Below are 15,294 nucleotides of genomic sequence, written 5' to 3' on the forward strand. Positions count from 1 at the left end.
TTAGCCTTTGTCCAGCTGAATTGGTTTTCAACATTTCACAAGGAGATCCACTGACACAAAGTCACCTCCTACAGATGAAATCTCACAGCCTTGACACAAAATCTAAAAATCAGCCCACCAAAAGCTTTGAAGTCCTTGCAATGTCCTTGCTAACTGTAACTAACATTTTAGCATGAGAGGCTGTTGCTAATTTCTAACAGCTTGAGCAGTTGGATGGTTTTATTCATTTTCTGCTCTGCTGTTATTGTATCTAATTGGCAGATCAGGACTTCATTAGGGTATATTAAGTGTGAGAGAAGATGGGGAAACACAGTGTTGAACTGGTGAACGGGGTTACAACGAAGGAGAGAATTAGCTGATTAAAATGGACAAGTGCTTGGACATAAGGTGGGAGGGGCTGAGAGTGATTGATGGGTAGTTGTAATGGGTTGAAGTGTTTGCCTAAGGCATGCCAGTGAGTTGGTAGAGAATGAGTGAGGTGTCTTCATCAATTTAGAGCCATTATCATGTCAAAAGGAGAAATGCCATCTGCAGGAGGCTGCTTTGTAGGCAATCAATCTCATATATGAGAAATGTTTCTTTCGTGTAAACATACACAAATACTCTTACATATGCATTCAAATGCAACCAAATCTATACTCAACTGACTATTTACTGTCCAACATCAGGAACCTTAAAGGGATAGTTCACCCAAAAAATATAGTCTGTCATCAATTACTCGACCTCATGTTGTTCCAAACCCAGTATGAAGTCTGTGTATCGCAAATTAAGTTATTTCTATCCAAATGTACAAGCTGCTCATTTCCAAATAACAAAAGTAAATGGGGACACCGGCTGTCAAGCACGTTTTTCAGTGAAAATCTAATTCAATTTAAACTATCATATGGCTTCAGAGGACTTGGAATAAAGTGCACCAGGGATTTGGAAGTCACATGGACTACTTTAATTATGCATTTGTGGTGTTTTCTTGGAGCTTGACAGCCCCTGGTCACCATCCGCTTTCACTGTATGGAAGAGAACAGCTTGGACATTCTGCTAAACATCTCCTTTTGGTGTTACACAGTTGAAAGAAAGTAATATGGGTTTGGAACTTTATTTTTGGGTGAACTAACCCAATAAGTTAGGCACTTTTAGCACTTTTAAATTTGTAACAAGCACAGGTTTTATATACACACACACACACACACACATAAATGCACATAAATTCACGGATGCCCCACCCTCACAGAGTATCTTTACCGTAAGCCCGTTTAATTTTCCTGAAATAGGCAGCTGACAGCCGCTTCATATTGATGGAGTGTGCAAAGACAAATGAAAAGATAGAGTGACACGCTGTTATCTGTCCCGGGACGCTGCTCATCTGCTCATCTCATTGCACACACAAACACACACGTTTGTTCAGTTATTTTTTAGTATCACTTATCATGATTACAGTGAAGAAGCTGTAACCATTTGCATTAAACGTCTTGCTGGAATGAGGACACAAAGAACCGTTGATATGAATGTTAATGATAAAAATTAAACTTATAAGAGAATGTAAAGAGTTAAAAAAAGGCTGTAAGCAGTAAACCAATGCAGTATATCAATTACATGCAGTTGTGGTTATTATACTGTCTTCATGTTTGCGGTTGGTTTGATTACTACAATTTCTAGCAATAATGAAAAGATAATTATTAGTGGGAATTATCACTTTTCTATTGCATCTTACCCGAGGTTTAGTATCTAAACATGCCCCTAACCCTAAGTTTTAAATGGTTACTTTTGAGAAGGGTAAGAAACTGAAGTATTGAAGCTTACTTTGTGATATTTAATATGTCACAAAGTAACTTACTTTCGGTGGAGGAAAACGCCATTCCAGTGTGGACGAAATGCGTAAAAGTAGCAAAATCAATGCGTTTTCAAAGTTTTGTTTTCCATTAAAAACAAATCTCAAAATACTTGATGAATTTACTTGAGAAACGAAATGACATAAGATATTAAGATGTTTCTTAGAGAAATGTAACAACATTTTGTGGGCGAATATAAAAAAATAAAACAAATTAATAAAATAAAAATGGAATAAAGTTGAATGAAAATCCCTTTGAAGTTTGTTTTTCCTGCCTAATTTTTTTTTCTTGTTTTAAGCATAAACACAATTAAATCTCACAAATATTTCAAATTTTCTCTGCAGAGAAGTCTTCTTAAAGGAATATTCCGGATTCAATACAAGTTAAGCTCAATCAACAGCATTTTTGGCATAATATTGATTCCCACAAAAATGTATTTATGAAATAATGATTTATTTTGACTCCCCCTATTCTTAAAAAAAGCTAAATGCTGGGTTACAGTGAGGCACTTACAATTGAAGTGAATGGGGCCAGTTGTAAATGCTAAAATACTCACTATTTCAAAAGTATAGCCAAAAGACATAAACAATATGATTGTTAAGAAGATTTTAGCGATAATCTTTTCTGTGTAAAGTTATAGCCAATTTAAAAACTTTCTTGGCGTGACAATGTAATGTCATCAACCCTAAAACGACTGTAAAAATTACAATTTTAACAACTTTACAGCTCAAATAATACATGAGTTTTAACTGAAGAATTAATGTAAGTGCTTTTAAAAAATTATAAGCTTCACATTTCTGTCTTCAAGCCCTCATTAAAATGTCCCCATTCACTTCCATTGTAAGTGCTTCACTGTAACCCCATTTTTGCAAAATGTTATCCTCTTTTTAAAGAAAAGGAGGAACGAGTCAAATATTTTTTTTGTGGGAATCAACATTATGCCACAAATGCTGTTGATTGATTTTAACTTGTATTGAACTCAGAACATTCTGTATGTATCATGTTTCAAGTATTTTAAGGTATTTTTAATGGAGAACAAGATGAAAATATTTTTTTTGTGGTGTATATCATAAATCATTGTAGTGCATATCATATTATATTATATATATTTTTAGAGGAACATAGAGCACTCAAGATGTTGAATGAGGTGATAGAACTCAGGACAGCAGCACCTTTAATGACTAATTACAGCAAGTGGATGATTCTACTTTGGATTACAACCTTCTGCCATAGGGTGAATTGCTTTGATGAATGAGGTGTAATTTTCTCACACACACACACACACACACACACACACACACACACACACACACACACACACACACACACACACACATAATATATATATAATTTTTGTTTTTGTGTGTGTGTGTGTGTGTTTGAGAAATATCACTTCCATTCATCAAAGCAATTCACCCTATGGCAGAAGGTTGTAATCCATAGTAGAATCATCCACTTGCTGTAATTAGTCATTAAAGGTGCTGCTGTCCTGAGTTCTATCACCTCATATAAATATACAGGTGCATCTCAAAAACTCGTGGAAAAGTTTTTTTTTTCCTTAATTTAATTCAAAAAGTGGAACTTTCATATATTCTAGATTCATTACACATAAAGTCAAATATGTCAAGCCTTTTTTTCTTGATGATTATAGCTTACAGCTCATGGAAATCAAAAATCCAGTATCTCAAAATATTAGAATATAGAATTTATAATACAGAAATAACAACCTTCTGAAAAGTATGTTAATTTGTGCACTCAATACTTGGTTGGGACTCCTTTTGCACGAATTACTGCATCAATGTGGTGTGGCATGGAGACAATAAGCCTGTGGTACTGCTGAGGTATTATGGAAGCCCAGGTTGCTTTGATAGCGGCTTTCAGCTCGTCTGTATTGTTGGGTCTGGTGTCTCTCATTTTCCTCTTGACAATACCCCAAAGATTCTCTATGAGGTTCAGGTCAGGCGAGTTGGCTGGCCAATCAGGCACAGTAAAACCATAGTCAGCAAACCAGTTACTAGTAGGTTTGGCACTGTGGGCAGGTACCAAGTCCTGCTGGAAAAGGAAATCAGCATCTTCATAAAGCTTGTCAGCAGATGGAAGCATGAAGTGCTCTAAAATCTCCTGGTAGATGGCTGCATTGACTCTCGACTCTCTATTTTCAGTAATTCATGCAAAAGGAGCCCCGACCAAGTACTGAGTGCATAAATTAACATAACACAACCTTTCCACGATATAAAATTGTTTTAGATGCACCTGTACACCGATCAGCCACTACATTAAAACCACCTGCCTAATATTGTGTATGTCCCCCTCGTGCAGCCAAAACATCACCCACCTGCATCACAGGATAGCATTCTGAGATGATATTCTTCTCACCACAATTGTACAGAGCGGTTATCTGAGTTAGCGTAGACTTTGTCAGTCAGTCAAACAAGTCTGGCAATTTTCTGTTGGCCTCTCTTGTCAATGAGGCATTTCCATCTGCAGAACTGCTGCTCACTGGATGTTTTTTGTTTTTGGCAGTTACAGAAATACTCAAACCAACCCATCTGGCACCAACAATCATGCCATGGTCCAAATCACTGATATCACATTTTTTCCCCATTCTGATGGTTGATGTGAACATTAACTGAAGCTCCTGACCCGTATCTGGATGATTTTATGCACTGCACTGCTGCCACATGATTGGCTGATTAGATAATCACATGGATGATTGTTGGTGCCAGATGAGCTGGTTTGAGTATTTCTGTAACTGCTGATCTCCTGGGATTTTCCCACATAACAGTCTCTAGAGTTTACTCAGAATGGTGCCAAAAACAAAACGCATCCAGTGAGCAGCAGTTCTGTGGATGGAAATGCCTTGTTGATGAGAGAGGACAACAGAGAATAGCCAGACTGTTTCAAACTGACAAAGTCTATGTTAACTCAGATATATATGTACAGTATACACACACACACACACACACACACACAAACACATAGATCTCCCTGTAGCTCTTTACAAGACTAAGAATTTTACCTGTCGAGCGAGATATATTAAGAATCATAAAAATATCCAGAAATATATCCAGAAATATTTAATGCCGTTTAGTGTATCTAAGTGTTTCTAGATTTGTGATAAATACAGGAGCAAAAGGATTAATGGGTAAGGAGGAGGCAAGAACCGGCTTGCGAATATAAATAATATTTTAATAAGAAACTTAAGCAAAAAGACAAACACGCAAAGGTGTCAGACAGCTGTCCGTAAATCTCTCTCTCTCTCTCGCACTGCCATCCTTGGTCGGCCTTTACCCCTCTCGGAGGCTTGATTTGCCTGATTAGGAGCCGGGTGTGCAGCATCACGACCCGGCCCGCCCTCCGCCGTGCAACAGCAGGTCACATCAGTATGCGGTCAGTAACAGACTGCAGTCCCCCTCTCTCATTTTTGCCATTACACCACAGGACAGGGGTTCGAGTCCTGAAGAGCACGGAAGTCAAAACGTGAGACAAAAGTATCATTAAAGCAGTGCAAAATGACATTGTTGCTTCAGCAATTGTGCTTTTCATCTCACATTTGCTTTTTATGACACTATCAGTTAGGTTAAATGTTTAGGCTGGGGAGGTCAGTTTTGTTGCTTTAAAACTCGAAACTCATCTGTTTGGAAGATAATTTAACTGCTTTTAGTGCCAAAAAGGGGACATTTCACCTCGGAAATGCCATGATAAATGTAAGGAATCATTTTGCAATGTTGCCAAACCAAAAATGTCACTAGAACCACGTAACGTTCATGAGATCGACTGTGATTTTCCCCTCATGTTATAAGAGTGCATCCACCATGCAAGAAGCGCAACCTCCAATCTCTGATTAAACACGCTGTATGTGTTTTATAAGGGGGCGTGGCAGCTCATTTTAGTCAATTAGGTGCCGACACCAGGGCCAAGGGGCCATCTGTGCAAAAATACATGAACTAATTGACCCGTCTTTCTCTGAACGACTGAGCGAGAGAGGAGGAGAGGGGGACGGTGTGATGAGAGTGATGAACGGCAATGTGTCAGTTCGGCACACAGATTAACCTCAGGTCCAATCGAGCGCCAGTTAATTAACCCTACTGATGAAATGAAGTATTATATCCCCCGACAGTATCTATCAATGACAACTCCGACTGGCTTAATCTTTTGTGGAGTTTCCAGGAGAGTTCCAAGGTTTTGGTGAGGAACAGGAAAACATTTTTTTAAAAACCTTTAACCCTTGACAATTTCGTGAACACAAAGGCGAGATCAGTTTTGTGTGTTGTTAATTCCAAAAAGTGTGAAACAGCAATTTATAATGCAAATATGCATTTCATTATCATTTTCAATTTCGAACATTAGCGTAAACTGTCTTCTATGGACAGTTTTCTCTTTTATGTAAAAAAAAATCATACAAAAGTATAGACAACAGGGATGGATCTAGCGGGTAATAGTGTGCGCTTGAATGAAAGACACGCATCGACAGACACAAGTTGGCTTGTACGAAAACATATTTTACTCCAAAAGAAAATCAAAGCAACGAAGAATGTTATTAACTCTTAACCTATATCTAAATCTAACCATAAAGTGTAACTCTTTACCCAAATCCTAAACCTAACTTTGATTTTAATAGGATATAACTTTGTGTACCACGGAGGAAAGAAAACATCGGGGTTTTGAACGAGACGAGGGAAGTATATTACAGGTTATTGACTTACAATGCATGTCATACTGTAAATATGGAATTAGTAATAAAATTAATAATAAAGTTGAACTGTTGTGTCCTTTCTTTTAATTTCCTAATAAATAGTTGGAAAGGACGCTTGCTAAAATTTTATGCCTGTATTTTATCCATTTGAAATTCTGTTTGTTGGGAATAAAAGTTGTTTTTTTTGTACGAGCCAAGTCGTACAATATCTTACGATTTTGCCATATTGTATTAATTATTATGAGTAGTTATGAGTCTGAGGGTGCTTCTTAAATGGAAGGCTGCAGCATAGTAAGGCTGTGTCCTTCCTAGACCAGTCCTTTGGAGGCTGTATACAGGTAAGACTCCTCCTCGGCATTCAGCACTAGAATGAGATGGTCTATCTAGTAAGTGTGCATGGCAAACCATAAGTCTAGACCCCTGTGATATTTTATTTAGAAAACACATATACTTCAGAAAATGAGAAACATGTCCTTAATCCCTTAATTATTTTAGAAAAAAATTATGTCACTCAAAAAAAGCCTTTATTTCATACATTTTGCTACACTGATCTTAGAATGTACGCAAAAGTTTGGATTAATGTACAGATTTTGTTCTTATGGAAAGAAAATGGTTCTTTTATTCACCAAAGTGGCATTCAACTGATCACAATTGTCAGGACATTAATAATGTGAAAAATTACTATTACAATTTGAAAAATAAATTCTGAACTTCTTCAAAGAGTTGTCATTAAAAAATCCTCCATGTGCAGCATTGACAGCTTTGCAGATCCTTGGCATTCTAGCTGTCAGTTTGTCCAGATACTCGGGTGACATTTCACCCCACACTTCCTGTAGCACTTGCCATAGATGTGACTGTCTTGTTGGGCACTTCTCACACATCTTACAGTCAAGCTGATCCCACAAAAGCTCAATAGGTTTAAGATCCACAGCACTCTTTTCCAATTATCTGTTGTCCAATGTCTGTGTTTCTTTGCCCACTCTAACCTTTTCTTTTCGTTTTTCTGTTTCAAAAGTGGCTTTTTCTTTGCAATTCTTCCCATAAGGCTGCACTCCTGAGTCTTCTCTTTACTGTTGTACATGAAACTGGTGTTGAGCAGGTAGAATTCAATGAAGCTGTCAGCTGAGGACATGTGAGGCATCTATTTCTCAAACTAGAGACTCTGATGTACTTATCCTCTTGTTTAGTTGTACATCTGACCTTCCACATCTCTTTCTGCCCTTGTTAGAGCCAGTTGTCCTTTGTCTTTTAAGACCGTAGTGTACACCTTTGTACGAAATCTTTTTTTTTTTGTGGCAATTTCAAGCATTGTATAGCCTTCATTCCTCAAAACAATGATTGACTGACGAGTTTCTGAGCTGTTTCTTTTTAGACCTAATATTGACCTTAAGACATGCCAGTCTATTGCATACTGTGGCAACCCAAAAACAAAGACAATGTTAAGCTTCAGTTAATGAACCAAATAGCTTTCAGCTGTGTTTGAAATTATGGCAAGTGATTAGGTGATTATGTTGAATAAATCTTTCTGCCTCCGCAGTCATGCAGCTCATTTTCGGCTCTTTTTTTAAATAATTTGGTACATGTGCAAAGGATTGTGGGTGATTGAAGGCCACAAAGGATACACCCAATGCATCCTCCAAAATATGGCAAACGAAGGCTGCGAAACGATGCCGCCTTCCAAGTGTCCTCACAATTGAAATGGCCTTCGATGGTACTTGATGACATGGCAGCGGAGATATCCAACCTAACAAAGCTGCTGGCTTCCGATTGAGAAGCACCCTATGTTGGTTTGTCTGGCTTCCTGAATAATATTAAATCTGGTTTAATGGCACAAATACTTGAAGTTATCTCTATCGCCTCCTTGAGTATGGAGGCATGTTACTGTTAAATTTACTGTAAAAAAAAAAAATCTTAATTTAAACTAAGAAAATTATGCAAAATGCTACAGTAAAATACTGTTAATTGTTTAACCATGTATGGTGAAAATTATATGGTACATGTAATATTTGTGTAAAATATTGTAAAAAGGTATGTTTTTTTATTATTAAAAAGTATATATTACCTTATATAGTTAATTGTGAAAATGTACATTATGTACAACATGACAATACATGTACTTTTACAGTAAACTATTGCCAAAATTATGGTAAAACAAAAAAACAATAATATTTGATTAGATTTCATCAAAATGGCAATGCTTCTTCCTATTTTTTTATATCAGTTACACATTGGATGTTTTATGTTACAATTTATGTTATTTAGTTCATGTTTATTGGAACACAGAGGTTGCTTGCAGTGTCAAGCTCCGTACTAAAATCAAAAGTCCATGGCAAATTTGCCACTGATAATTTTCACATGAAATGAGCTTTGCAGCAAATTGTCCATTGTTGCCAAAGGTTTGCTGCTGGTTCACCACTACTGGTGAAGAACTGCACATTTCTGGCAAACATTTTCAAATATTAATTCAAGGTCATAAATTACATAATTACCCAGTGAGAAGTCAATATAAGTTCCAAACTCTTATATTCTAATGCAAAAACTCACCTATTCTGTGGTTTTTACTTAGCAACCATTGATGGATAAATGTCATCCAATAAAAGCTGAAGTGAGACGTTGGACTTTATCACAGCTAAGGTGACATAGACACTCAATCGAAATACTGCCACCAAAAAAACCCCAGACATATGATTTACGAGGAACTGAATGAAATTCGTCAGCCTGATTGAATAATTGATTTTGTTATTTCACAACCCCTTAATAGTCAAAGCTTGACAGTCAGCTGTGAAGTGCAAAATTGACACACGTTGTAATTTCAACATGGTTTCGATTGTCTACTTAACTCAATAACCTGGATCAATCAGGTCAATATTTTGGCCATAAAGCTACTTAAGCCTTCTACGCAAACATTGTAAATCAAATCAACACTTCAAAAAGAGTCAGACAAATGTATGTCCCTTTTCAAAGTCTGATAATAACCTGATATGTTTAAGGTTAGAATTGGCCACAAAGAACAGTTATATATTTTATTTAAAGTCCATACATTGGTGGCATTATGTGTTGGTGTTTGTTTTTTAAGGTCAAGGTCAGGCCCAAAAATGATCAATTACTCTCTCTGTGTGGTTTCCAAACTCATATGACTAGAATGGACAAAGTCAAGATGGCGAAATCGTAAGAAATCTTTCAAGTTGGCTCGTACAATAAGCTACGACTGTAAGTTCCATCGAGAAAAATAAACGAACTAATGAACAACTCTTCCTTAAAACCCCAAACCTAAACCTTTATACCAGACCAGCTTCCAAGATTGTCAAAATCACTAACTAGTTATTTATCAACATGCACAGTTTGAATGCTGAAGTAATCTAACTGCGCTGACACAGAGAGACTGGCTATAAACTTGTCATTGCACATTTCACACATACCTTTGATGAGGCGGCTGTCTTAGCTTTCGGATACTTCTGGAACACTATATTGGTTCAACTGCATGTTCATATGTGTGGGTCCCTCTCTTTTATGTGTCTATTAAATAGTTTGACAGTTGTTTTATTGTGTGTGTCTGCATTCAGCAACGTTACACAAGCACAATATGCCAGAGTTTTATACCTTTTTAAAGCAGCATATTACATTCGACATTGTGTGACTTGAGTTAAGAGTTAAAGTTATTTCCTCATCCCCAATAATAGGATACAAAGCAATATACACATAACCCAAATAGGTTTTAAAATACCATTTAGTTACTTGATAAGCTTGATAACATTGTGCAAAAAGTTTAGCTTGATAACATTGTGCAAACATCATCAGAAATCATATAATGCAAGTTATAACTACTTGCAAAAACATCTGGACTTGTGTATAAGGGAACATGCCATGTTTACCTAAATGAATATCAGATGCTAATACTACATCAAATTATACTCCTAGCCAAGAATATACTTTAATGTCTGTTGTTGTTCATGCTTGAGGGCTTGCCTTTGCATAATTAATGAGGTACATTTTTCAAGTTTTAGGGATTGTTTGGGGTGTTATTAATTAACGTTTAAAAGTTATTGGAGGTTATAGTAATGTTTTAAAGAGCCCATATTATGCTAATTTACAGGTTCATAGTTTTATTTTGGGGGTCAACTTGAATAGGTTTACATGATTTAATGTTCAAAAAACATTTTGATATATTTTGCCTTCATCCTCTGCTGAAACGCTCTGATTTAGCTCCTGACTCTTTAAAGCCCTCCTTACCGAAAAGCCCAGTCTGCTCTGATTGGTCAGCTGAGTGTTGTAAATGTAAATGCTTCCTAAACAGCTGTAAACACGATTGTAACTATGGTAACAGTGGCGTCGGTTTTTGCCGTACCAGTTTGAGTCTGATAACTATAATGACATTTTGGAAGAACAAGCTGTTTGACCCGAACCAACTTCGCAAACACAACTTGAGCAGGATGTTTCACAGTGGTATTTTTATTTTATTTTGTAGCTTTCTTACAAGTACACTGTTGATTATTATGAATCTAACTAAGCTTCATGTAAAAGACACGTAGTGCATCTAAGTTAGTCATCTTTTGCTGGAATGGGTGCAGCCGAACTTTTTCGCCCGAGATATGAACGGAGAACCAAGGCTTACTCCGGGTTGGGCATTATTGGGGGTATTAGAGATTTAGTGAGCAAGTTAGCCTTGGACTATTGATAGCGGCCGTAACATTACAGTTTGTAATTATGTAATTATATAAGACTCTTGAGATCGAAAATGTTGTTACACAGTTTTAGGTAAAAGCTGGCCCACAGCTGAATAGTAAACCCTTACCAAAACAATAACATTACATAGCAAGTTAGCTATTGCTGAAATGATGGTTAAAAAAAACAATCATATTTGATTATATTTAATCAAAATAGTAATGTTTCTTCCTATTTTTTATATCAGTTGCACATTGGATGTTTTATGTTACATAAAACTATTCATGATAGTAAGAACGACAAACAATCTGCATATTCTACACAATTGTAGGTAAAATTGGGCCCGCAGCTGAGTAGCAAAACTATTTCAACACAATAACATTAGCTATCAGGTTAGCAGAGGCCTACAGCTGTGCACTGGGTGTACACCGTAGCTACAACACAAATCTCCGCATTTGAACTCTTGGTAGCAGATAAATCCACAAACAATCAAACATACTTACAGGTTGTGATCTTTAAGCACCAGATTGTCCCAACAAAGTGTGAACTGCACCATCTTTGACTCGTGTGACTTGAAAATCCGGCATTGGTTGTGGATGCCGAGGAATAGTGGTAAAAATTGATTTTATCCACTGATTCTTCAATTCATCTGCCTTTGGAAGTCCAAGCAAAGAGGTTTGCCAGGTCTTCTCGGCATGACGACAACCCTAACCCAACTCATTCTGGCCTCGGCTATAACTACCTTTGTTTGAGGGTGAGCCAAAATAGCCCTCAGGTGGGCATTATGCAAATGTTATGCATAGTGACGTAGATACTTTACGGAAGAAATGGCTGGACTACAAACCATGTGTTTTTTGTAGTTCTTGAGCAGTGTTGTCTGTGGGAGAGAAAACTCCCTTTTGCGTGGACTTTGTACTTTGTAGACCTTTTACATGCACAAACAGTTATATTACACACTAAAGGAAATGTACAATTTTGCAAAAGCAAAGTTCCGTTTAATGTTAATTATGTTGTTTTATGTTATGACATGGGTTGAATTTTTAGTTACCCTGGGTGAGATTAGTGTTCCTTTGAGTTATTTGTGGTACTTTTTGAGGTATTATTGGTTAAAACAAAGCCTTTTTGAATCTTTTAGTTAAGTAAATCTACTGATGTGGTAATATACTCAGCAAGTCAAATTGTGCGATCTGTCACACCCTGATGACACTTGCTGGTGAAATCACGTGATTATGACAGTGTGATGCTTGTGTCGAAGCATTGAAACTACACAAATGATTCATTAAGGTGTCAAAGCTGAAAGAGGTGTGTGTCTTAGGCTCTTGTCTCTTGTTCAGTTTGCTGAAGCCTGACCTGTAGATTGCTGGAGCAAGACATTCGTTTGATCATTACTATGAATCAGGAACAGGATACCAATGACTCAAAGCAGCTAGTAGTCACCCTTCTCAGTCAATTCCCATGCTATATTAATTATATATTAATGCGTGCACTAGAAGTGTGCATATTTTTAGCTCAGTCGAAGTTTAGTTGAGGTGTAGGCTAAATGTGGAAGTACCGTACCTCAGGTTCTAGCACCCCTGCCTTAAGATGTACTCTTACGTTTACATTTACATTTTGGCAGACGCTTTTATCCAAAGCGACTTACAGTGCACTTATTACAGGGACAATCCCCCCAGAGCAACTTGGTTAAGTGTCTTGCTCAAGGACACAATGGTGGTGGCTGTGGGGATCGAACCAGCAACCTTCTGACTACCAGTTATGTGCTTTAGTCCACCACCACTCCATGAATCGCTTATGATGTATTATACCTCTTTTGTAAGTCGCTTTGGATAAAAGTGTCTGCCAAATGATTAAATGTAAATGTAAATCTTAATACACAAAAATAACAACTACAAGGATTTACTTAATTTTTGTTTTATACACAGTTTAAGTACATTTTATTGGTATAAAGTAAATAAAATCTACTTTACTTAATTAAATAATATTGATTAAAGTTAGTGAGTAAATCTAACTTAATCATTTCAGTTAATACTGTAACTTTTACTTACAAATTTGATGTACATTCAGAAAATTTTAAATAAAAATTTTATTGGAACATTTCACATTTTGAACTTCCCTTATAAACACATGTGTATACATATACCACATGACATACAGAAGCCTTCCACAGGGAAGCCTAATGTATGCTATGTAATCTAGACATAATCACCTTTCGTTACAGCCAATAGACAAGATACAGCGCTGCGCACGCAGACTTCAACACTCGCATAACATATGGTGCGCAAAACACGATGGGGGTAAAAATCAAAGAGTATATTTTTGGATCATGAACAGGTCATTTTGTGTAGAAACTAACTTCAGATTTCACAAAACAAGAAGTTACCAAATGTAACTGCAAAATTAACAATAAAAACGTTTTAAATAAACGTAGAAATAGTGAAACCATGCAAGCTCAATAATTAAACTCCAGCTTCGATACGTTAAGTAAAATGTACTTATTTTATTTATCAGTGAAATTTACTCAACTTAGAATGACAAGGTTTTTTAATTTAGGATTGGTACATGATGATGCATTTTAAAGATAACAAACAATCATGAATAATATTTACTTATAAGCTAGAGCATAATTTGTCATGTTTGAATTAAAGTACAAATGTAGAATTTACTTAATATTTTCAAGTTCACGCTTTAACTCAATCAATGTAAAAGTAATTAACCTTTTCTGCTTATATTTACTTCACCACATATTTACATTTTTTTTTTTTTTTTTGTTCTTGTACCACAGAACAAAGAAAACATCAGTGTTTGGAACGAGATGTGGCAAGCATATTACAGGTTATTGACTTACAACAGTCAAAAAAGTATTGCATAAATAAATATGGAATGAGTTCACTGTTAATTCCTTTCTTAAAATAAAGTGTTGGACAGGAGGCTAGCTTGAAGTTGATGACTGTATTGTACCAATCTAAAATTCTGTTAGTGTGATTGGTTGGTCTCTATGGAAATAAAAGTTGTATCTTTTCTGGGCGGCTGTGTCTCAGGTGGTAGAGCGGGTCGGCTGCCAATCGTAGAGTTGGTGGTTCGATTCCCGGCCCACACGACTCCACATGCCGAAGTGTCCTTGTCCAAGACACTGAACCCCAAGTTGCTCCCAATGGCAGGCTAGCGCCTTGCATGGCAGCTCTGTTGCCATTGGTGTATGAGTGTGGATGGTGGATGGGTGATTGGGACACAGTGTAAAGTGCTTTGGTAACCTCTAAGGTTAAGAAAAGAGCTATATACATGCAGACAATACAAGCTGTTTGAGATCTTATGAGTTCTCATGAGACAATGTTGGTATGGAACACTTCATTGTACTTTGTGCGTTTTTGGAGGCTATTCATTGTATGGACCTTTTTGTGGTGAACTAACCCTTGAACAATTCAAAACATTAGTTATCCTTGGCAAAGCTCTCGAATGCACTCAATTGCAATCTTGCAAATATGTGATTTATCGTTTTTTCTTCGTATTTTTGTACTTAACACGTGCATTCTGAAATTTCCTTTCTTGGCTCAACAGATGGCTGTTCTCTCAGTCTTCTTCAAAATCAGACAGTCTGATGTCCACTTGTCTGAATTAAAAGCTTTCCTTTTCATGCACATCCATGCAAATGCTACCAAGGACAGATTGGAGTGGTTAATAGAGGGTGTCAACATCTGTTGACCACACACACTCACATTTTTACATAACATGACTAAATCATTAATCAAGCCATTTAGGAGTTGTGTGAGCTGTCACAATTGTTGTCTGGGAAGTCTTCAATTCTCGCCGGTCATTAGAAGGAACATGTGAGTGAGACAATGGAAGAATGGAGTGGGCTGGTGGTGCCTTGTTCTCTAAGGGGTTGTCCTCTCATAGGATGTGAAGGCAAAGAAAGGTCAATGTCTAGCAGGGGTTGTTTCTCACCCTTCTTTGAGAAGAAGCTGAAGCAGAGGTTGAATATTGAGTCAAACCTTTCAGATTACACATTATGTGAAGGATTAAGCAAAAATATTGGATGTAAAAAAAAGTATCTTATCAGCATTTGCATTTGGCAGATGCGTTTATCCAAAGCAACTTACAGAGCCCTTATTA

Source organism: Xyrauchen texanus, chromosome 5 (genome assembly GCF_025860055.1).
Source record: "Xyrauchen texanus isolate HMW12.3.18 chromosome 5, RBS_HiC_50CHRs, whole genome shotgun sequence".
Classification (NCBI taxonomy): Eukaryota; Metazoa; Chordata; class Actinopteri; order Cypriniformes; family Catostomidae; genus Xyrauchen; species Xyrauchen texanus.